Genomic DNA, 24,778 nt, shown 5'->3' with positions numbered 1-24,778 from the left:
GAATGGAAATGATGCAACAGCAACATGACGAAGATGTTGATGCAAAAGCACAGGAATATATTAAGAAAAGACATAAGAAGTTTGTGCTTGGGAAATGGATGTAATCTGTGATGAATATTTAACAAATTTTAAACATGTAAGCCAAAATAAATTATTGTAGTAAGGTATATATTATGTGTGTGTTGGGCAATTTTTAGATAGCATCCAAATCTGTTGTTATCAAATTAATTAGTTTGTGATTGTGAATTTTGCGACACATATATTAATTGCTCATTTTATACCTTAACATCCAAAATATAAAAACAATATTTTAAATTAAGTATAGAAAAATATATAATTGCATAATAAACCAAACAGGCAAACATCCTAAGAATTGAAAAGAATGAGCTATAGAATGTGCTGGCTGTGGGGTTCGAACCCACGCGCACTTATGTGCAGCAGATCTTAAGTCTGCCCCCTTAACCACTCGGGCAAACCAGCTTCGATAAGATAAAATGTAATCAATTAAAAATATAATACAAGTTATTTTGGCGTCAAATTTATTTTGAACAGACTTCGCCCTCAATTATTTGCTACACTAAATTATTCTTACCGAAATAAAATTATTTCTTAATAATGATGTCTAATGCTCCTAGCCCACCCTTCCCCTTCTAGAATTCAATTAGCGGTTCATGGAGGCGGATGTACCATGGGCATGGTGCATCCGTTTCAAAATAAAAAAACGAAAAGAACATTGTATAGAGATGTAAAGAACATTTAGCTAAAATGGAAAGAACATTAGCTAAAGTGAAAATAACATGTTACAGATTTGTAAAGATTAAAAAACATTTATCTAAAGTGGAAAAAAAACACATTGTTAAATATAATGAACGTAATAATTTTTTAGCGTCTATTTTAAAAGAACATGAAGAATATAATAAAAGAACATAAGAGATATAAAACAAGAACATAGAGCTATTAATAACAATAAACATAACACTATCTTATAAAGAACATCATTTTCAACATTTGCCACATTATTCTCAAATTCAACATTCAGATTCATCAAATTTCAAAAAGGAAAATAAACAATGAATTTTATGATTACAAAATTTCTAATTCAAATCTAAAATAACACAATTAATGAAAAATAAATAAAAAATTTCATTCAAAATTACCTTCGATCTTTGTTTAACAAATCCACATATTCACCTTCATTAACAATCACTCCATTAACAAAACAATGATGAAAAGCACCATGAAACTCGATCTAAATGCGCAGCAATCGTCTATTATTAATAGAATTTCTTTTTCTCTAAAAATTTTCTATTTCTCTCTCTAAGGTTTTTATTCCTCTCTCTAAAGAATTCAAACAAGTGAAATTAAAATATGAAGAAATATACAAATTTCTAAATTGAGATTGGGAAATAATTACCAAAACTCTTCAATTATGGAACAAATAATTCATTTAAAGATTGAAAAGAAAGGTGTTCTTTAAAAGATACTATTATGTTCTTTCAGGTTTTTTTTTTTTTTTGAATAAAAATAATATTCATTATATTATCATGTTCTTTAATAATATTACAAATGACAAAATAACTATATGTTCCTTACAAAACAACTATGTGTTCATTACAAAACAACCATATGTGATGTTCTTAATAAAATAACTATGTTCTTTACAAAACAACTATTTGTACTTTACTGAACAACTATATGTTCATTCCGCCTTTTTTTAAAAAAAATAAAACCGGTTGGACGGAGTATGGTGCATCCGCCTCCACGGAAAAAATTTCATCTAGAATTGGCCTATAAAACAAAATTATTGTTACTGAATTAAAACTATTTTTCTTAAACTTATATTATTATTTTTATTGAATTTAAATTATTTTTACCGAACTTAAATTATTCTTAATATTTCAACTATATATTTCTTCATTAATTTAATTAAACTGATTTTTACTAAATTAAAATTATTTTTACTTAATTAAATTTATTGTTACTAATATTTTTTTAGTTCAAGAGAATAGGTTCTTTAAACGCTCACCAATTAAAAATTACAACATGACAGAGCAAATTTATATCTCTCTAATCATATAGTGTAATTAAAAATATGCTTCCTTAATTCAATTCATGTACCCGAAATTTATGGTAACATACTAACATATAGGCAAAATTGGCCGCAACACCCTGAATTATGGCTTAGGTGCAGTGAGCACCCTAAACTATGCATAGTAGCCAAAACACCATCAACTATGGTGTTAGCTGCGACGTGTGCCTTAAATGAAAATTTCCAGCCACTTATTTCATCGGAGGAGGTGAATCCATGTGTGTTAAGTGGATGGAAGACTACATAACTATTCTAGAGAGTGATGATTCACCTCATCATCCCGCTCAAATAAGTTGCCGGAAATTTTCATTTATGTCACGCGTTGCACCTAACATCATAGTTGGTGGTGTTTTGGCTACTACGCAAAGTTCAGGATGCTCAGTGTACCTAAGTCATACCTCTGTGTGTTGCAGCCAATTTTGCCTAACATATATGTAATTCGTACTATCAATGACTATCATATCAATGTATTTTTTAAAAAAAAAAAAATTATACCAATACGCAAGCAATGAAATCGCATATTATCCATTAAAATTAAAATTGACCAAACTAAAATTAATTTTGTTGAAAGCTGTTTTTTTTTTTTTTTTTTGCACTTAACTTATTTTTAGGTACTGATTAAAATGCATTGATTATTTTTTTCTAAATTTTCATAACTTTTAATGATTTCCAAAACTAAACTTATTAAACCTTAATTCAATTTAATTTATACTCCTATCAATCAATATATCAATATCAATCAATATATATTATTAAAACTCATGGCAAGACATGCTTTTTGCCATGTGTCACCAAATTTTCCATTTGGCATATGATTTGATGCTATGTCATACCAGTCCATAAATGATTGAAAAACTCCATGCATTAACCTCGATATATTAATGTTTAGTTTAATTGAAACACTCTTCATATGCATAACACCCTATTTAAATTTCCCTTTGAATATAACTCCTTAATACTTCCTCCGTTTCTTTTTAGTTGACACGTTTCTTTAGTCACGTTTGCCAATGCACAAATTCAACCGTTAATATCTTTAATTACCGATTACCAAAAATTATAAAAAGCTGATATTTTAAAAATGTACAAAGTGATGAATCTAACAAGACCCCACATGATAACTATATTTTTCATTATATATGAATCACAAAATACTGTCAAATGGAAGTGTGTGAATAGTTCTAAAGTCAAAACGTGTCAACTAATAAAAAACGGAGGTAGTAATTACGCAATAATAAATTTGTAAGAAATTAAACATTACTCTATTTGTTTTTGTGCATTAATTCATAAAATTGTAATTATAGAGTAAGATATTTATATATTTATAGAGTAATTTTTTTTTGTGCATTATGGAGTAGTATATATATTGATATTAAATTTATAAAGATTTTATTTATCAGATTTTTCTTTTCACAACGAATTGATTTATCATTTACTCTAATATTTATTAATGCAAAAAATTATTATTATTCTTATACTCAAACCAGCTCATACAAACAAAAAACTACTTAAGATATCATCTTTTAAATAAAATAAATAAATAATTTTTTTTAAAAAAACCATCACTCAAGCTCTCAGTGACAAACAAGCCAAAATATATGTAGTTAGTAAAGTAATAGATGTATAATGACCCGAGGCATCGCTCGGGCCAATAACTAGTTAATTGTTTAAAAGTGAAGAGAACATAGCCTCAAGGTGTGTTCTCTTCAGGTGAATTCACTTGAATGAATTTAACTTTTTAACCTTATAATAAGACCTCATCATTAGAACTTATTTGATCTCACCTTCTCATCATACACTTATTCTTTATGTTCATTTTATCTTATTCCACTTATTCCAAGAAAATAAGTTGAAATAATATAAGTTTATGAATAATAAGTTGAAATATAATTAAGTTTAAATAAATTCTAATAAAATATTAGTAATACAAGTTAAATTACAACTAAGATAAATTTTATTTAGTTCCTACAAAGTATTATTAATTGTTGGAAAATGGCTACCTTAATTACATATTCGATTTTTAAAAAAAAAAAAGTTAAAAAAAAAAATTGTTTTTCAAGATGATTTTTTCAAGGAAATTTGTAACCATAAATTAGAAGTTACCCAATATACGCTACAACTACTCGTCATCAACTTACATTCAAAAGATTATAATTGTTATCTAGACAAGATTTGAACACACAATCTCATATCATTATTATTATTATTTTTTTTTTTTTTTTTTTTTGCAAGCCAAATATGAAATGCAATAATGACTGACAATGTATGAAATAAAATAAAAGTAAGAGAAAATTGAGTTATGAATTAAGCTTAAATTTATATGATGATGACCCGAGCCCTATTAGTTATTATTTCATTATTTTAAAATAAATAAATATTTTAATTAGTGGATTTAGGTTTACGCCAAATACATATACACTACAAGAAAAACATACCATTTTTGACGGAAAAATTCCATCAGAAACACCCTGTTTTCCGTCCGATCCGATTGTCGGAACAACTTTTGTAGGAAAATCGACATTTTCCGACAGAATTTTCGACGGAATTCAGTCGTCAGAAGATATTTTCCGACCCGTAAAAGTCCATTGGAAATCTTCGACCGAAACAATTCCGCCGGAAATTTCCGACGAAAATTAGGTCGGAAAATGGTGCAATTAAACCCGCCCAAACCCGACTCAACACAACCCGATCCTAAAATTGAATCCGATCTTAATTTGACTCAAATCAAACACGACCTACACTTGAAAGGGTGAACGACTTGGAATAACCTGAACTGAAATTTACCCAACTCAAATTTACCCGATCCTAAAATTGAATCCGATCTTAATTTGACTCAAATCAAACACGACCTACACTTGAAAGGGTGAACGACTTGGAATAACCTGAACTGAAATTTACCCAACTCAAACCTGAACCTGATCTGAGACTAGATTGACCCGACATAACCTGATTTATATTTGACTTAAGACCTGATTTTACCTGACCCGAACCCGACTTAAATATCCGAATTTACAGCTCTAGCCACCAACCTTTAAGTTTTTCAAGAGTTTTCAATCACAATTAAGCTTTAGTAGATTCCAAGGCGGAACATGACTAGTTTAATCGCAGCACATGAATGCTAAAGTGACCATATTAAGCTAATTAAACATTATTTCGTATGGAGGCAAAACTTTACACTTACTAGGGTGGCAAACGCGCTTATCGCGTGCCATAGCTAGTTATGTTCGGGGAGGTTTTTTATGCAGTTGTTAGTTACATTAGTAAGGGAAAATTTATAAACAAATATTTTTAGGGGTATAAATGTCCGTACACTACTCTAAATGGTTTTTTAAGAAAAGGTAATTTCTATTGTATTAATGTAGGCAAAAAAAAAAAAAATTAAAAAAAACAATCAAAATTAATAACGCAAAATAAAAAGTTGTACATGTTAACGAGGGTAAACATGTAAATGCACATTTTAAAGGGTATAATGTGATTGTCAACACACTATGAATTGTATAATTGGCAACATAATATTCACAAGAGTAATCTTGTAGGAAAGGAAATAAAAATAAATTGATATGTACTAATAGCAAGCTAGTAGCTAGCATGGCAATATAAAATGTGGATCTCCAAATCTCGTACGTCAATTTTGTTTTTTATTTCTCTTTTCATTTCTCTAATTTCCCATGTAATTGTCATCAACATTATTTATCATTATTTTTAATCAATCAATAACTTATATACTAAAAGACACACTAACAATGACATGTGTCATCTCTTGGTGTGTCTTCTTTTTTTTTAAAAAAAAAAAATATTTTATCCATATATATTAAACTAAACATTTTTTTATATTATTCACATCATTTATATTAAATAGAATCTAATATATATATATAAAGGGGAGTTTTTTTACGAGATTTTAAAGCGCCACGTAGGATTTTTATTTTTAAAAAATTATTAGAGCGCCACACAAGATTAATATTTTTAAAACGCTACAATTGGATTATGCCACCTAAGATTAGTTAACGTGCTACGTAAGATTATAAATTATATATATATCCAATAAATAATTCAAGTGCCACATAAGCATAAATGACCAATGAGATTTTGAATGGTTACATTAATTAAATACGAAATATTATCTTTTGAGATTAGAAATTTTATCTAATACTTTAAAACAAATACGGAGAAAATTATATATTACATACAACTAATAAAATAACAAATGTAATTACATAAATATGAATAATTTTTTGTTAAAAAAAAAATAGATCAATCCGTGCATCGCACGGGCTTCATCTAGTGATATATATTTGGAAAAAATGTATTGTACAATTATGAATTTAGACATATCTTTTCACGCAATTTATTTGGATCAAGACTTCTTAGAAAATACTTTGTATTTAACAAATTCCGCTACTTTGCAACCATATTTCTTCCATAACAACTCAACAATATATTTTCATATTTATCGTATTTGTATGTGGTACGGAATATTTGCGAAAAATAACTAAGATTTTTTTTTAGATAATCTAATCGAAATTGAACCGCTATAAGAATATTTTTAGTATTACTAATATTTTCTCATTTTATGTATGGGGTGGCATGATACAATCAATTGTTAACATTCTTTGTTATTACTATGACATAATAATAGATTATAAATAATCAAAATTGAACTACTATAAGTATATAACTTTCTCATTTTATGTATTTGGGTGGCATGATACAATCAATTGTTAACATTCTTTGTTATTCAAGTTTTAGTCATATTTGCTTATGAATATAGTTTTATGAGAATGGCAAATGGAAACAAACATATACTACCTCCATTTTTTTAGGTGACACCTTTCTATTATCATGCTTGCCAACACATGTTTTTAACGCTTAATATCTCTAATTATCAATATTGTAAAATTATAAAAAGTGGATATTAATAAAATATACATTGAGACGATTCAAACAAGATCTCACACGACTATATTTTATCGTATCTATAAGTCACAAAAGCGAGTCAAAGTATAGTGTGTGAATAGTGTAAAAGTCAAACGGTGTCAACTTAAAAAACGAAGGTAGTATATCTTATGCATACAAATTATAAAGATCTTATTTCTATATTGAAATAATAAAATCATTGAAATGTAATAAATTTCAATGGTCTTTTTTTCTATTTTTGACAAATTAAATTCAACGGTCTATTTTGATTTGTAAGTTACTGTCTATTTTCTTGAAAAATTAGATAAATAAAATTAGTATAAATGACACATGAAATAAAACTTATTTTGTTTTTATATATTTTATTAGTAATCCCCGTGTATTGCACGAGACCTAAACTAGTTTTCTCACTAAAAGCAACATTCATTTTATAAGCAAATTTTATGAGCCTATTTTCAGCATTCAGCACAAGGCTTCACTACTAAAATTCGGTCAAATTGCGACCGTTTTTTTACGACCGTCATTAAAACGGTCGCAAAATATAATATTTGCGACCATTTTTAAGGCGGTCGCAGATTTGCGACCGTTTTTAAGGCGGTCGCAGATTTGCGGCCGTTTTTAGGCTATTTAACAGTCGCAAAGGTATTTAAAATTTTTTAAAAAAATAATATACATGTTAAAAATAATTCTAAATAAAAACAATTCTATTGCGACCGCCAAAAACGGTCGCAAATTGCGACCATTGCGACTGTCATAGAAACGGTCGCAATTTGCGAACATTTGCGACCGTTTTTGAGGCGGTCGTAATTAGTTTTTTGTTTTTTTTTAAAAAAAAGTGGTATAAAAAAGGATCTCACTCACCCCTAACCCTAATAATAGTTCACTCAGCCGTTTTCTTTCATTTTCATTTCTCTCTCTTCTCTTTCTTTCTCCTTTCACTCTCCTCTCTACGCATCCCTCCATCATCTTCCTCTTCTCCATTTTTTCTTTATCTCTTCCATTTTTCCTTCTCTCCTTCATTTATTCTCTGACTTTACTTGCTGCAAATGAGAATGCTTTGCGAATTCTGTCACCGACACCAACCTTCAACCGTCACCTCCATTACCACCACCATCACAAGCACGAGCCCACTGCACCGCCACGATCTCCACCGTCACAAGCTCATGCTTAAACAAGTTAATGGTTTTTAGGGTCAAATTCGACCATGAAAAGGCTAGAACTAGACTTTTCATGGTCGAATTTGGCCTTATAAACCAAATTCGAGGTGAAATTCAAAGTCCATTCGGGGTTTGTGGTATGTTTTCGTTTTTATATTTTTTTTTCTTGTTTGATTTTTCCGAATTTGGTTTGATTTTTTTTTTCGAATTTTCATGTTCGAATGTTTGATAATTATGGTAGAATGTTTGATAATTTTTTTAAATTTATGTTTGTTTTGATTTTTTGTTAATTTTTGGGTTTTATTTTTGTTAATTTCAGTTTTATTTTCGTTTTGATTTTGGGTTTGAGGTATGTTTTGCTAATTTTGATTTTGTGGTTTGATTTTGTGGTTTATTTTTGCTGGGTAATTTTGTGGGGTTTTTATTGTTAATTTTAATTTAAATTTTGTATTTTGGTTTAGTTTCAGGTTGTTTGGGTTAAGATTGGCGGTGGTGGTGCGTGGGTAAAGGTGGTTTTGGGAGGTTGGCAGTGGTGGTGCGTGGGTACGGTGTGAATGCAGGCTGTGTTGCATTTGTTTTTGTTCTTTTTTTTTATTTTTTATAATTAATTAGCGACCGCCTTAAGCCGTCGCAAATATCGATTTTTGCGACCGCTGCTCTACCGGTCGCAATTTTTCATATTTGCGACCGTCTTAGTACTTGTCGTTGAAAATAGAATAAACGGTCGCAATATTTCTGCGACCGTCAACCGGTCGCAATATTTCTGCGACCGTCAACCGGTCGCAATATTTCTGCGACCGTCAACCGGTCGCAATTTTGTTTTTTTGCGACCATCGAAATTGCAACCACCGCTTTGCGACTGTCGACGGTCGCAATAGTTTTTTGCGACCGTTTTTGATGTTTTTGCGACCGTTTGTGGCGGTCGCAAAAACCTTAATTTTTAGTAGTGCTTTCACATAGCTTGAGCTAGACTTGTACATAATTAGAGGTGTCAATTCGGATAACCAGATAGAGTTTGGGTTGGGTCTATTCGGATCGGGTCTGTTCAGGTCGGATACGTTCAGGTCAAAATTATTCTTTTAATTCGGATCAGGTCAGGTCAGATCAAATTCGAGTCGTATCAAATTCGGGTCATGGTCTATCGAGTCCGGGTCGGATATGGGTTGGGTCAACTCCTGATCAGTTCATGTTCGGTTCGGATAAATTCGAATCGGGTTCAAAACGGGTTTAACCGGGTTAATTTCAGGTCGGATGAATTTGGGTCGGGTTGATTTCGGTTCGGTCAAGTTCGCTCGGTTCGATTAAGAAAAGGTTGATCTATTGATTCATTAATCGGTCAATTTCAATTCCATTTCTTTCTGTGTTTGGCTGGATTTTAATCGAGTTGACCCAATTCATATCCAAATAAGGTTATTTTTAAACTAGGGTTATTATTGAGTTTTTACCTTATTATTGGGTAAATATCAAGTCATCCATGTATCATATTTTTTATCGAGTTGAAAAAGAAGTTTTAATGTTCAAGTATTACAAATTATTTGTAGCAAATTTTAGATAAAACGAATATAAAGCTTAGAAAGTTATTTTATATAATTGGTATATACATGAAGTAAACTTGTTACTCCAGATTATTTATTTGTAGTAAAAAACTTAACTTATTAATAATTAGTAAATATAGTACTCGTAGTATAAGAACTTGAATAAAAAAGGTCAATAATTAATAATTATGGTCGGGTTAAATTCAGATCGGGTAAAATCAAATCGAGTTAAAATCGGGTCGGGTTAATATCAGTTCGAGCGACAAATCGGATTAGATCGGTTATTTGTCGGGTTAATTTTGGATCGGGTTGAGCTTGGGTTGGATCAAATCGGTTCGGTTTGAGTTCAGGTCGGGTCAAGTCAGATTCGGGTTGAATTCAGGTCGGATCAAATCAGTGCCGGGTTAAGTTCAGATCGGGTCAAGTTCGGATTCAGGTTTAATTAGTTCAGTTCGGTTACAATTCGGGTTTGGGTCTTAAATTTCTCGAATCAAATTGGATCGATTATAGTTCGAAACAGATAGTTTTTTTCAGGTCGGTTCGGTTTTAACACCTTTATACATAATACACCTTAGTGAATTTATTTGATAGTATATGATCTTTTATATATATATATATTATAATAAGCTTTATGAATATATCTAATAACATAATTTACTAATGCTCTACAATTCTTTAAATTAAAATTATACTCTATAATAAAAACCGAAAAACATAAGATTAATATTTTTATTAAAAAATATTGTCGTACATACCTTTGCGTTAAAGTCATTATCAATCAATAAATGCATTTTCTTACTTAATATTTCTATGAGTGATTTTGGGCTTATTTGCAATATCACCTCTATAAAAGTATATCTCTTTGGACAAATTAATGACAATTTGTCTTCTCGTGATCCAATCGATTCTCGACCTACCCTACAATTTTAATAATGATTAAATAAAAAAAACATGTTATCATATTTTTTATTCACCATGAAAATGAAAACTCAATGTCTAATGTGATCAATATTCATATACTCTCTCCCGTTGATCTTGAATAACAGTAATCAAGAATACGATCGATGTGTTTGGAATCGGGATAAGCTGACAAATTAACATCGTCATAAACTCTGATTATCCTTATCAACCCTCATATTTTATCTTCTTCGTAGCCACTTCTTTTTCATTTGCTAAATCAACCCCTGTAAACATATTATAACCTTTCTTGCTAAAAAATCAAGTCCATTTATTGCCACTTCCAACTTATTTAAGGTATAATTTCCCTCATTGCCCTTTTCATTATTTTATTAGACATGATAAAATTATTATTTAATGTTACATGAAATAAATTACAAAAATTATTTACGAAATATACATACATTAACAAATTACGTAAAACTATTTTTGTGTTAAAAATATGTATTACAAAAGTATTTAAATTCATTAATTAAAATTAATAATTACTATGTGTCCATGTTTATGTAATTGGGTTTCCATTATATATATATATATATATATATATATATATATATATATATATATATATATATATATATATATATATATATATATATATATATATATATATATATATATATATATATATATATATATATGTATATGTATATATATATATGATGCCTACATTACATTAATCAAATTGATACTAAAATATTTCATGTGAGACTAAAATAAATACTAAAAAAATAAAGCAGAAATTTAAAGATAGATTTCTTCATTAAGATTTGATTATATGTACAATAATCAGAAATACAACCAAGTACCATATATATATATATATATATATATATATATATATATATATATATATATATATATATATATATATATATATATATATATATATATATATATATATATATATATATAAGCCATTATAGAAATTAAAAATAAAGAAAATCAATATGAAAATTATCATTCTAAACTGAAAATATTGAAATTTAGCAAGTTTTTTATTTATAGGTTTATAAGTAAAAGTAAATATATTGATATTTTATGTTTGTGTCTAATTAAATTTTAGTGTGATATAGTGTTCATAGTATGAATATAAAAGTAACTAGGTGTGAAGCCCGTGCGTTGCACGCCTTTATTTTTAATATTATTTTAGATTTGTTTCGACATTTATTATTATTATTATTAACAAAAATTTTTTAAAAAAAAAAACCAATGTGTGCTTCAAATAGAATTCTCTCTTCTACACATCTATGCAGAGTACTCTATTCTTTTTTTGTAGTTTTGATTTATGTATCTTGTGTCTCATGTGAATGACGCTGACAGGATTATCCTATTCCCTTTTTCAGCCCTAAATATGTAGTGTGTAGAGTATATCGTTTCTTTGTAATTCTGGTAAAATATTTCTTGTGCCTCCGATCAATGACGGTGACAAGATTAATTTTTTTTCATCTCCAACCTTAGTTGTATCTTTGTTTACCATTGCATCCTCAAATGTATTATAAATATTGCATCCTCGAAGGTATTATAAATTTCACTTTGTGTAGCCATGAATCTTGGGATCTCCGACTATGAAAAGGAACAATTAATATTTTTCTATGTAGTATTGTGAATTAAATTAAGGCCTATTTATAAGGAAATATAAAAGGATTAACATATTTTATTTGAAATAATTAGATAAATCATTAGATTAGTATGATAATTTTAATTTTTCATTTTTTTTTTATTTTTTTTTTTGGTATAGTTCTTTGAACCGTGGAAAGGTAATGGTAGGATAGAATTAATAAATTTTTAAAGGATTAACCTATTTTATTTGAAATACTTAGACAAATCATTAGATTAGTATGATTAAAAGTTTTTATTTCATCCTACGTGGCACACCTAAATATGTGGCGCTCTATTTTTTTTTTTTTAAATAACAAAATCATACGTGGCTCTCTAAAATCACTGGGAAAAACTCCACTTTATATATATATTAGATTTTGCATGATTGGAATAATGGATTACTCTATTAATCTAAAATTGACAATTAAATTTAATTTGTTATTAACTAATCACTATATACCCAACATAACAAATAAAAAAAATTTCAATTATTTTGTTTTCTTAAGTAGAGATTTTATTATTTGGTGATTTAATCAGATAAAAAACTGTTAGAGGATTAAAAAAAAAATTAATAAGTTAAAAATCAATAAAAATTATTTTCATAAGATAACCAGGAGCCTAGATGATAACTTTTATTATACAATACTAACGATGATATTTCCATAAAAAAAAATACTAACGATGATATTAATATGATCATTTTGTGGCTTAAAGAAGCAATCTACATTTCATTATTTCTTCTATAAATTTGTACAAATTTTGGGTATGATCTTTTAGTTCAAATTTTTACAATGCTTACTTACTAATTTGCCTTTGTTTTTTCCTAATTTCCTATGATCATACTTAGCTACAATGTTACTAACAATATTAATGTTGAACTACAAATTAATATTGTTTTTTTTTAGTAGAGGGAACGGTATACATATGTTGTATATATATTTAATTTTTTAAGATAGATATTTATCTTTTTTAAAACAAATCAAATATTTTATTTTGTTCATTATTAAGTAGGAGTTTTTTAGAAACTAATTAAATTGCAAATCTAATTTAATATCATATCATATCATCTCACTAATAAACAAAGTCGGTCTCCCAGCTAGGCCGCAAGACAACGACACTTGGTATTCCAGTTTTTCACCAAGTGTCGCGCCACATAGGAGATAAATATGTATTATTGTGACACACATGATGTTATTTAAGCGTTTTTTGAATAAATTTTTTAAGATAAAAATATTATATAGAGTTTTTTTATCGATAGAATTCTAATATTTCATATATACAAAATTAATCATAACTTTTAATATCTTATAACTCAATTCTATTTCTGTTACCAAATTTGTTTTAAAAAGTTCTTATAATAAAATCCATTTATAATATATTTAATCACAAACTTTTATCCGTAGCTGACCAAGCCGTAGTGTCACCAATTATTACAAGAGTTATTTTGTCAGTGCTATATTGGTTACTTGGTCAGTGTTATAGTGGTTACTCAATCAGTGTTATGGATAGGGGTTACTTAGTCAATGTTAGAGGTTACTGAATTAGTATTACAAGGGTTACTCGACCTGTTTCATAGGGATTACTTTGACCGGCCATATGATGTGGCTAGCCGCATACTAAATGCATTATTATTTAACTTATTTTAAAAAAATTAGAGAATAAGTAAAAATAAGTTTTAATTAATAAAAATAATTTCAGCTTGGTAAAATAATTTTAATTCAGTAAAAATAATTTAAGTTCAATAAAAATAATTTCAAGTCAATAATAACATAAATATCTATTTTCAAACAAAACTATAAAAAGTACACTATCAAATAAATATAAGCCATATGATATCGTATGTTTAAATATCCTACATTACCAGAACGAATTATTTGACCGTATTTAACATTCAAGTAAAAATGTTATCTTAAAATTAAATTTTATCAACCATATGGGCATCGCTCGGGCACATAACTTGTAACTAATATATAAAGCTAAATTTTTAGCTAGGTCACGAGACATTGTTTATTTGTTTGACACATAGGATAAATTATTAGTGTATCTTTTTGCCATGTGTTGTACCATGTAGGCAACATTTAATTATTAGTTTAACACGTAAGATAAAAATGTTGGATAGATTTAGATATATTTTGTAATTAAGATAAAAAAAAAAAAGAAGTTAGTTTAGAGTTTTATTTTCAATAAAAATTTGGATAGGTTTTAGAATAAAATTGTTGTTTTAGAGTTTTATTTTCAATAAAATACCAATATTTTATATGTAAAAATAAAATTAAAATCCTATTAAAAAAATTAAATTATAACTTTCAATAATTATTATATCATAATATTCGTGTCAAAAGAGTAGTTAAAAAATCCATTTATGATACTTTAAAAATTATAACCCACAACTTTATGATCGGTAGTACTATATATTTAATTTTATAAGTATGATTGTCAAGTGATTATTAACCCATGAATAGAAAATTCGAATAACTTAAAGGTTATTTTGACTTTTACCACCTGTAAAAAACGAAAAATTTGCTTTTACCACCTTCATAAATAAAAGTTTTATTTTACCACCATGTAAAAAAATAAAAGTTGGCTTTTACCACCAATCACCGCCAACTAACAGATTCCATCCATAAATTCGTTAGTGGGCCTACCATGTCCACGTGTCATTTAGGAAATAATTGTCCAAACACTTTTCATTAATAAGAATTTTTACATATTAATGAGGGTTTATATGTAAATATTCATATTTAAAGGATATAATTGACATTATTGAAAGGATTAAGGGCTCAAACTAATTGCAATTAACCCACAACAATGAAGAACAAGCAAGCACAACAACTAAGAACAACCATGAAGAAATTAAAGCAAGTAAAAGTGAGACAATGTTACCGTGGAAAAACCCGAGAACCGGGAGAAAAAACTCACCCTTGCACTATGGAGTAGTATTGATGATGAATGAAATTAAGAATTACAAGCATGAATTGTACGGAATTCAAATGCTCCTCACAAACTCTCTCAAACCCTCTCTTAGTGTTTAATGTTTGTGAATAATGAAATAAGAGATCTAAAGCAATATATATAGTCTAGGTACTAGGAGATAATCAAAGGCCAAGATTAATCAAGAGGGAGGAGAAAGTTAATCACGGCCACACAAAGAAAACCGAGCCCGTAAAACAGAGTAACCCCGTGAAACCCAGCGAAGCGGTCGCTCCAAAGAACAAGAGCGTCCGCTGCAACAAATTGGAATAAAATAGCCAAAACGAGCCTCGAAGAAACGGCTGCTCCTCCAGAGAGGAGCACCTGCTTTGAATTCCTGCGCTGGACAACTTCTCGTAAAACAGCCATATCTTCCTTGTTTCTTGGCCAGATTGAGCTTATCACCAGTTGTTGGAAAGCTCTTGAGATAAGTTATCATCTTCAACTGGAATCATCTCAAAATCCTTCCTAGATTGAGAGATATGCTCATAAGTGGTCAAAATCTTCACCTCATTGATTGCACCTTATGCCTCCTTGATTTATTCATCTCCACACAAATCCTAACAATTACACTATTCATAAGGGTAATCTTATACTTCTTATAAGGTAGGATAAGGTAAGAAATAATGCATCTAATGTAGCGCATATTATGTCATATAGTAGAAATTAACAATATTACAATCTGCTTTTGAAGATTCTGAATAGCATCACATACGTAATTACGTACGTATATCGCTCGGTATATATACTAATATACTAGCGTGATTATTTGGCAATTAAGTCGATCTAATAAAATTTATTAAGACTTAATGGCGGCATATGAAAATTATTAAAATTAAAATGTCAAAAAGTTATGTAGGGCTGCTTAGAATTCTCATACTCCGTAATAGATATAGTCATTTAGAAATCCAAAGCGTGACCAACTTTTATTCTTTAACAGAAATAAAATACATGAACATAAAAACACTCGTATAATTATTGTATAAATAGGCCTTTGAAGGTCCATAATTTCCTCATCCTTCACTTAAATCAACATACACAGATACAATTAGTTGACTAGTTGAGAATGTCTTTGTTCGGAAAATGGAGCAAGGTTGTTAGGACAGAGAGTATATTAGATGAAAATAAGATCTATTTCTCTCATGTTTTATCTCCCTTGAAGAAGAACAAGCAGCAGAATGCTGAACGTAAGAACACCGCCATGGCGAGGCGGCCACACAACCACTACAACCAGCACAATAATGGTGGTAATAATGGAGTTGCTGAAAAAGGGTATTATGAAAATAATGTTGATGATGAAGCTGAGAAATTTATTAGGAAGAAGCATCAGAATTTTGAACTCAGCCTTTGGAAGTCTAACCATACTAATTATAAATTATAAGCTATATATAATGTGTAAACCATGCATGCATGAAATTAATGTATATCTCATACAATCTTGGACATACAATGATTTGTTGATTAATTGACGTATATTTTGTATTTTCTTCTTATGTACTCGTACAATAATTTATTATTTATTGTAAACGAAATAATATATAATACCTCTTTTTTTCTATCAAACACGAACAATTTTTACAATTGTAAATTCAACACCTATATATACACATCATCGATCCCTTCATATTTATAAGCTAATAATGGGCCTTAATCATTAGTTTAACATTTTAGTTGAGTTGATTCTTTATCATAGTCAGTCCCATCGATACCTACGTGGCACAAAGGTCACGGGTCCGTATCTCACTTATCCTTCCATTGTTAATAATAGATGATGGGCCCATAATGTATCTAAGCTACACGTCAAGTCTAATGGTATATCAAGTGAGGGAGCGTGAGAGAGTCTAAATAAATCACAAGCCTCAACTATCAGCTTAGTTTTTGGTTGATGAATTTGTCCTTTAACACACATATATCGTCTCTTATTCCCAAAGAGATAGGTTCAAAAGCATGGGAGTCTATTTTAAGTTGTCATCTGCGAAAATCCTTTTATCGATCACTTTTTTTTTTTAGACAATTCACTTAGCTTCTTAATGCATGCTAAATCACCTGCAATTTAGCATGCATTAAGAAAATAAATAAATAAATATTTTAATTAGTTATAAATTTAGGTTTTACTCGTATTTACAATTTTACACCACATCCACATGTATGATAGAAAGCTGGAAATAATACCTTGAAGCAAATAAGCAATTAGCTTAGCCAACAAAGTTGAACTAATAAACCATCACATACATTATAAAATTTTAAAACAAGGCATTTTCCAAAAGCAGATCGAATTTAGAGAAGGCGGACCACGGCTAGTTTAATCACGGCGCACGAAAGCTAATAAAGTGACCATCATTAGGCTAATTAAACCTTTATTTTTGTAATAAGCATATCAAGACTTTACACTTATAAATTATAATGCATCTAATGTAGCCCAAAGTAGAAATTAACAATAATTCATTTTACTTTTGAAGATTCTGAATAGCATATACATACATATACTAGCGTGATTATTTGGCAATTAAGTCGATCTATTAAAATTTAATAAAAATTAATAGCGGCATATGAAAATTATTAAAATGTCAAAAAAGTTAATACGTAGGACTGCTTAAAATTCTCATAGTAGATACAGAAATCCAAAGCGTGTACGTTCAACTTATATTCTCTAAAAAAAAAAAAATTAAATACACGTATAATTGTGTAAATAGACCATTGAAGATCCATTGTTTCCTCATCCTTCAACTAAACCTACAAACACAATTAGTTCATTCAAAAGAAAAGGGTTGATTAATTTTTCATTGATAAATTTATTAATTGAAAATGTCGTTGTTCGGAAAATGGAGCAAGGTTGTTAGGACAGAGAGTATGTTAGATGAAAATAAGATTTATTTCTCTCATGTTTTATCGCCGTTGAAGAAGAATAAGCAGCCGAACGCTGAGCGTAAGAACACCACCACGGCGAGGCCATACAACCACTATTACCAGCACAATGGTTGTAAGGGAGTTACTGAAAAGGGGTATTATGAAAATGTTGATGTTGAAGCTGAGAAGTTTATTAGGAAGAAGCATCAGAATTTTGAGCTTAGCCTTTGGAAGTCTAACCATACTAATTATAAATCGTACTCTAAATGAGTAAATTATAATGTGTAAACCATGCATGTATGCATGAATTTAATGTATATTTCATAAATATGTTGGACAATGGACATACAGTGATATATTTGTTGATTAATTGATGATGTATATCTTATTTTTATGTAAGATAATTTATTGTACACGAAATAATATATAATACCTCTTTTTTCTATAAAACACAAACAGTTTTATCAATTGCAAACTATATATACATATCATCCCTTCATATTGAAAGAGTATAAGCTAATGATGGGCCATAATCATTAGTTTAAAATTTTATTAGTTGAGTTGTATTGATCCTTAATAATAGTCACCGCCAGCAACGCAAAGATCACGGGTTCAAATCTCAGCATCCCTCCTTTCATACTGAAATATTAAGTGTTGTGTATGATGAGCTGCATCTACACATCAAGCCGAATGGGCTATCAAGTGAGGGAGCATGAGAGAGTTTAAATCAATCATAAGCCTTAACTATCATCTTTATATTTTGGTTGAGTTTGTTTTTTAAGACAAGAAGTATATATTGTCTCTTATTTATCTAATCTAATGCTGACAAAATGCTACTTCAGTGTTATTTTCAAAGAGATGGTTCAAAAGCATGGGAGTCTATTTCAGGTGATCTTCCGCAAAGATCCTTCACTAATCCCTTAGCTTCTTAATGCATGCCACATCACCTGCAATTAGTAATTATAGAATGTTGTCTTATTAGTTATTACCTCTAAGGGGGTATTTTGTTCATCAAATTGGAATGAATTGGTATGAAATCACATACTAGGAAGGCATGAATTCTAAAACTCATAACGTTGTTTGATTTTATGGTTGGCACGGTGACAGAGTGTAAAACATATTTTTGGGTCTTAACCATTAGCTTAACCTTTTGGTTGAGTTGATCCTCTAACATGGTATTGGAGTCAACATGACACAAAGGTCAAGGGTTCGAATTTCATCCACCCCCACTTTCAAGTAGAATATTAAGCGATGAGTATAAGGAAGACCTATGCTGCATCCACGTTCAAGCCCAATGAGCTCTCGTGTAAGGGAGCGTGATAGAGTATAAAACATATGAGAGGTGGGTGTGGGATGCTAGGGGTATGAGATAGATCAGAGTTAGAACCCCTTGGGTATAAGGTTTCATTACTAAAACAACTAAACCAAATAAAAAAATAATTAAAAAAAAAAAAGATGAAATGAATTCTAACTCCAATTGAACCCATTCTAAATGATCCAACTAAACAACCCCTAAATATTCATTTAAAACAGAAAAAAAACAAAGTGATCGATTCTTGTTTAATTTTTTGTTCATAAAAACAAAGTGATCTTTGGAATTCCCTTAATTATTGTATTGTACAACCTTTTTGAAACAAACTCAAGGCTTTCCACTTGTAGTTTCTGAAGCTAGATACGCGGGAGGTGTCACATATCTGATCACATCCAATGCATCCAAAATCTTAGATTAATCAAGTTAATAAAAAATTTCCATTAAACAATTGATTAATTTTAAAGTAGGCCGACATAAAAACATGGACAAAGTGTACGTATGATTAAGAAAAAAGCCTCTGAATTTAGTAAAGCTCTAATTAGGCAGCTACACTAGCTCTATTAAAGGAATAAATAATTGTTAAATGATCGTTTCCATCAAAAGTTTAAGATAATGGTTGAAGCTTATGATATAAGTTATATACTCGATCTATCATGCCACCTCACATGAGATTTCTTCCTCTCCCTACCCTATATTTAATATTTCACTTGGAAGGAGGATAAGGTGAGATTCGACTCTATAACCTTCTTATCCCATTGATTTTATACTCTATAAAAAAATAACAAATTGTCTAATTTAATACGACTCTATGACCTTCTTATCCCATTGATTAACTAGATCTTCTTTAACTTAAGTTAGATTATTTATATTTAATTTCTGATTAAACTCTTGCCGAATTTGTAACCGAAAGGGGGACCAAACGCTGGTGCGCCGTGTAGAAAGATACGTGGAACCTTAGCTTACTAGTTACTTTACATGCATATACGTAGTTATTATTATTTCAATATATTTATAACACTTAGATTATATCTTATACTAAATGTATACCATTAACTTTGCTATGTAGCATATGCTTTAAAGATTCTGACGTGTATATATCACTACATTAGTACATTGATTAGAAGATCATTAATCATTTAGTTATTAGTTAAGCTAAAAACTTAAATAATAATAATGCTTTGAGATTTGTTGAATGCGACGTTAAAATTATAGAAGCATGATCGATGTATATATAAATTCCTACACCATACATGCATATGTTTACATATGTAAAACGTGCTTAAGAAAGAGCAATATAATTAAATGAATAATGTAGCAACACCTATATATATGTCTTCCAAGGCCAAGGTTTTCTCATAAAACATACACCACAAAACTCTTTCATAAGTCTTAACCACATTCATCATCATCTTTGAAGTGATTTAGATTAAAGATGTCGTCGTACACAAAATCAAGTAAGGTAGTTCGGACAGAGAGTATGTTAGATGAATACAACATCTACTTCTCTCATGTCTTATCCCCGTTGAAGATGAAACAACAAAGAAGTGATAGTAGTAGTAGTAGAAGCGCAAAGACGATGCAACCGCAGCAATATGAATGTAGGAAAAACAATGTATACGAAGACGTTGATGCTAAAGCTGAGGATTTCATTAAGAGAAGACGTCAAAAGTTTGAAGGGACTAGTCTTTGGAAGTATTGAAGCAAAGTTGTAGTATATATATGATTTGTGAATGTATGAATTTTACATAAATTATAATCCATGGATATATTGTTTGATCAATGCAATAGTATTATCACTTGTTACATTCTTTTGAAAACTTGCTTGTGTTGTCATAAACTATAAATCACTCCTTAATATATATATATATATATATATATACATATATATATATATATATATATATATATATATATATATACTCCCTTCTCATCACCTTGTGATTTTAGGTCTTTATTAGAAGTTTGATCACTTATTCAACTAATTTGTATCCATACATCATTACATTGTATTGAGATTAATTCGATAACAAGTAAATACATGATACATTTAAAGTATTATAATTATGACAGTCAAAATATTACAAATTTAAGAATTGATGCAATATATAATTTTTAAAAAATTTGCTAAAATACGAATACAATTTAATTTTTATCTCTAAGTATGAAAATATATAAAAGTTTTTCACAAGTAATTTTTAAAAAAGTATAGTTGAAGTTTTATATGTTCATTTGCGCAAATATATGCATTGAAAATAATTATCACGCAAGTGGGACAAACAAAAGATTATGAGTCGTCGCTCTAATACCATGTACAAAATGGCAGAGAAGATAAAAAACGAGAGAAAATGGAGTAAAATTAATTTTGTTATTATTGATTATGAGCTGATAATTACAGAAGAAGAGGAAAAAGAATATATAGTGAGGAATAATACAAGAAGCTACTGGAAGAAGTTTGTTACAAAATAACAAACTCTGTAACTACCTTGCCACATCAGCAAGGACACCAAAAATAGCTCAAACACTGAGAAACTTAAATTGTGATTAAAATTATCAATATTAATTCAGTACAATAGTTTTAAAAAATTATTAAAAAAAAAATACTCGTAAGACGAATCGATACCATAAGGCCACATGAGTATGTTTTCTAATATTTCAATGAGGGGAGGTATTATTTTATTTTTAATACGGAGTACAATCTTTTTTGGATTTTTATTATTTTCTTTTTCTTTTATTTATTTATTTTTGTTATTGTTGTTGTTGTTAGTAGATCAAGGGAAATAGGGAAAGCTAAACCAATCATAATAAAATATTACAGAAAAGCATTTTAGAAAAAATGACAAAATTTGCGGACATCTCAACATTCTTCATTCACCATCCAATTGCCTAATAAAGCAAGTAAAGCAAAGAAAAAATAATCGAAGCGCAGCCGTGGCAACATAGTAACATAGTGTTTTAAGGAATATAATTTACTTTTTGTACATCCTTTTTAAATTTTTATAAATTACAAATTTGTGGACCAAGTTATTAGCCACATACAAATTCTTACTCTTCTTTGAGACTTTGACTTAATCAATTAAAGTAAAAGTAAGACTATGCAAGAATTCCTTTTCTACAAAAAAAAAAAAAAAAAAAAAAAAAAAAAAAAAAAACGATCATGCATTTTAGTCATTTTTGGTGAATTAATTAAGTCATTACGTGAAAAAGAACACACGTAATGACTTAATTAATTCACCAAAAATGACTAAAATCCAGGGTTTATTACGTGTGTTCTTGCATGATCAGTTTTTTTTTTTATTATTATTTTTTAATTATTCTTAATCTCATTGATCTCAAAATTGGATAGAATAAGGAATTTAATCATAGAATAGCTTAGCTGGATTTCATCAAAATAAATAATTGAAAAGGGGATTAATTAGTGTTAGTACGTAGAATTTATAAGTTTTTGAGGATATGAAAGAAATTTAATCAGTTTAAAGCCATTAGTTGCGAAAAAAAATATTTAAAATATATTAATTCATTGTAGGTGTACAAGTAATATACAAGTATATGTTAATAAATCAGCTCAGCTACCAAATTAGAACTCTAATTAGGCGGCTACATTGTACTTATACATCTAATAACGAATCTAAACAAAATAACAGCGGCTAAAAAAGGAATAAAGAAGATGGCCTAATACATTGTAGCTAGGTATATTAGAGTATTCCGTAACCAAATCGATGGCATTTTGTTGGGTTATGTTAATACAGTATTGTATCCTCTCCATTGATTATATACAGTACGATTTTTCATTTACGATATGGATCGGAGTAGTATGTTCATACTTTAGAATATTCCGACCTTTGATAATTTATGTATAGAAATTACGATTATTTTATTGTAAGATGATCACCTTAACCAAAAGTATGAATTGATGGTTGGAGCACCAAAATTGCAAAAAATTTTTTATTAATGTAATTTTCATTAGTTAAAATAAATTATGATAAAATAGTGCAAAAATCAATTAAAGTGACACTATAAAATTAATAACGGACAAATTATACTCCGTGTGTAGCTAAGCAAGAACTCCAGTACTCCACAATCAAATTTTTTTATTTAATTTTTTTTTTTTAATAAGGGACTAAAGTATTGAGTTTATTATAACTTACAATGAACATGCAATTAATTAATTAACGGAGTAAAACTCTAATAAGGCAGCTAAACTTTATCTACAAGTACTGCATCTATGATAAACAAGTAGAACTACGTATATTAAACCTAGCATAATTTGTATTCCGTAAAAACACAACGTAGAAAAATACATGGAACCTTAATTATTACTTTATACTCCATAAAACTCATTAGCTCATATCATATACTAATACTATATGATTAACTTAGCTTAATGCATATGCTTTAAAGATTCTAACGTGTACATATCACTACATTAGTGCATAAATTATTATAGGATCATTTAGTAAGTTAAATTAAAAAGTTAAATATATACTATACTTTGGGATTTGTTGGACGTTAAAATTTTAGAAGCATGATTATGTATTTATAAAATTCATTACCATTTATTACAATTTAAAAACGTGCTTAAGAAAGTACAACATAATTAAATACACCGTAGCAAGCAACACCTATATATATGTCTTCCAAGGCGATGTTTTACTCATCAAATCTAAACCACAAAATTCTTCAAGTCCTAATTACATTCATCATCATCAATACCTTCAAAGTAATTTAAGATTAAAAATGTGGTCGTATACAAAATCGAGTAAGGTAGTTCGTACAGAGAGTATGTTAGACGAATACAACATCTACTTCTCTCATGTATTGTCACCGATGAAGGCGAAACAACAACGAGGTGATAGTAGCAGTAGTAGAAGCGCAAAGACGATGCAGCCGCAGCAATATGGACATGGTTGTAGGAACAACAACAATGTTTATGAAGATGTTGATGCTAAAGCTGAGGACTTCATCAATAGAAGACGTCAGAAGTTTGAAGGGACGAGTCTTTGGAAATATTGAAGGATTTATATGATTTGTTAATAATATTTTCTTACGTATGTACAATTTACATGTATGTAATTACATCCACTGTGATCTATTTGATCAATGCACTTCTCAATGTAGCACTTTATTGAGAGTTCGATCATTTGTATTCTTTTCACAATGTGGTTTCAACTAATTAATTTGTAATTCAATCGTTTGTAATATATTGAAACTAATCAAGATTATGTTCTCTATGTTTCCCAAAAAAAAAAAAAAAAAAAAAAAAAAAAAAAAAAAAAAAGATCATGTTCTCTTCAACTTATTTTTGCTAAAGTGAAGTTTTATTTACTGCAATAAATTATTTTTGACATATTTAAATTATTTTTAATGAACTTAAATTATTTTTGCTAACTAAAGTCTA

At 28.9% G+C, this 24,778-nt stretch overlaps 1 non-coding gene across 1 annotated transcript; it reads right to left on the bottom strand.

The window, feature by feature from the left end:
* Positions 1 to 397: 397 nt before the first annotated feature.
* Positions 398 to 480, bottom strand: TRNAL-UAA (transfer RNA leucine (anticodon UAA)). The gene has a single exon. It is a non-coding gene; the product is annotated as a tRNA-Leu (tRNA).
* Between the last annotated feature and the right edge of the window lie 24,298 nt (positions 481 to 24,778).

The sequence above is a fragment of the Chenopodium album genome, chromosome 15, assembly GCF_948465745.1.
Source record: "Chenopodium album chromosome 15, dcCheAlbu1.1, whole genome shotgun sequence".
Classification (NCBI taxonomy): Eukaryota; Viridiplantae; Streptophyta; class Magnoliopsida; order Caryophyllales; family Amaranthaceae; genus Chenopodium; species Chenopodium album.
This window is presented reverse-complemented; position numbering and strand designations above follow the sequence as displayed.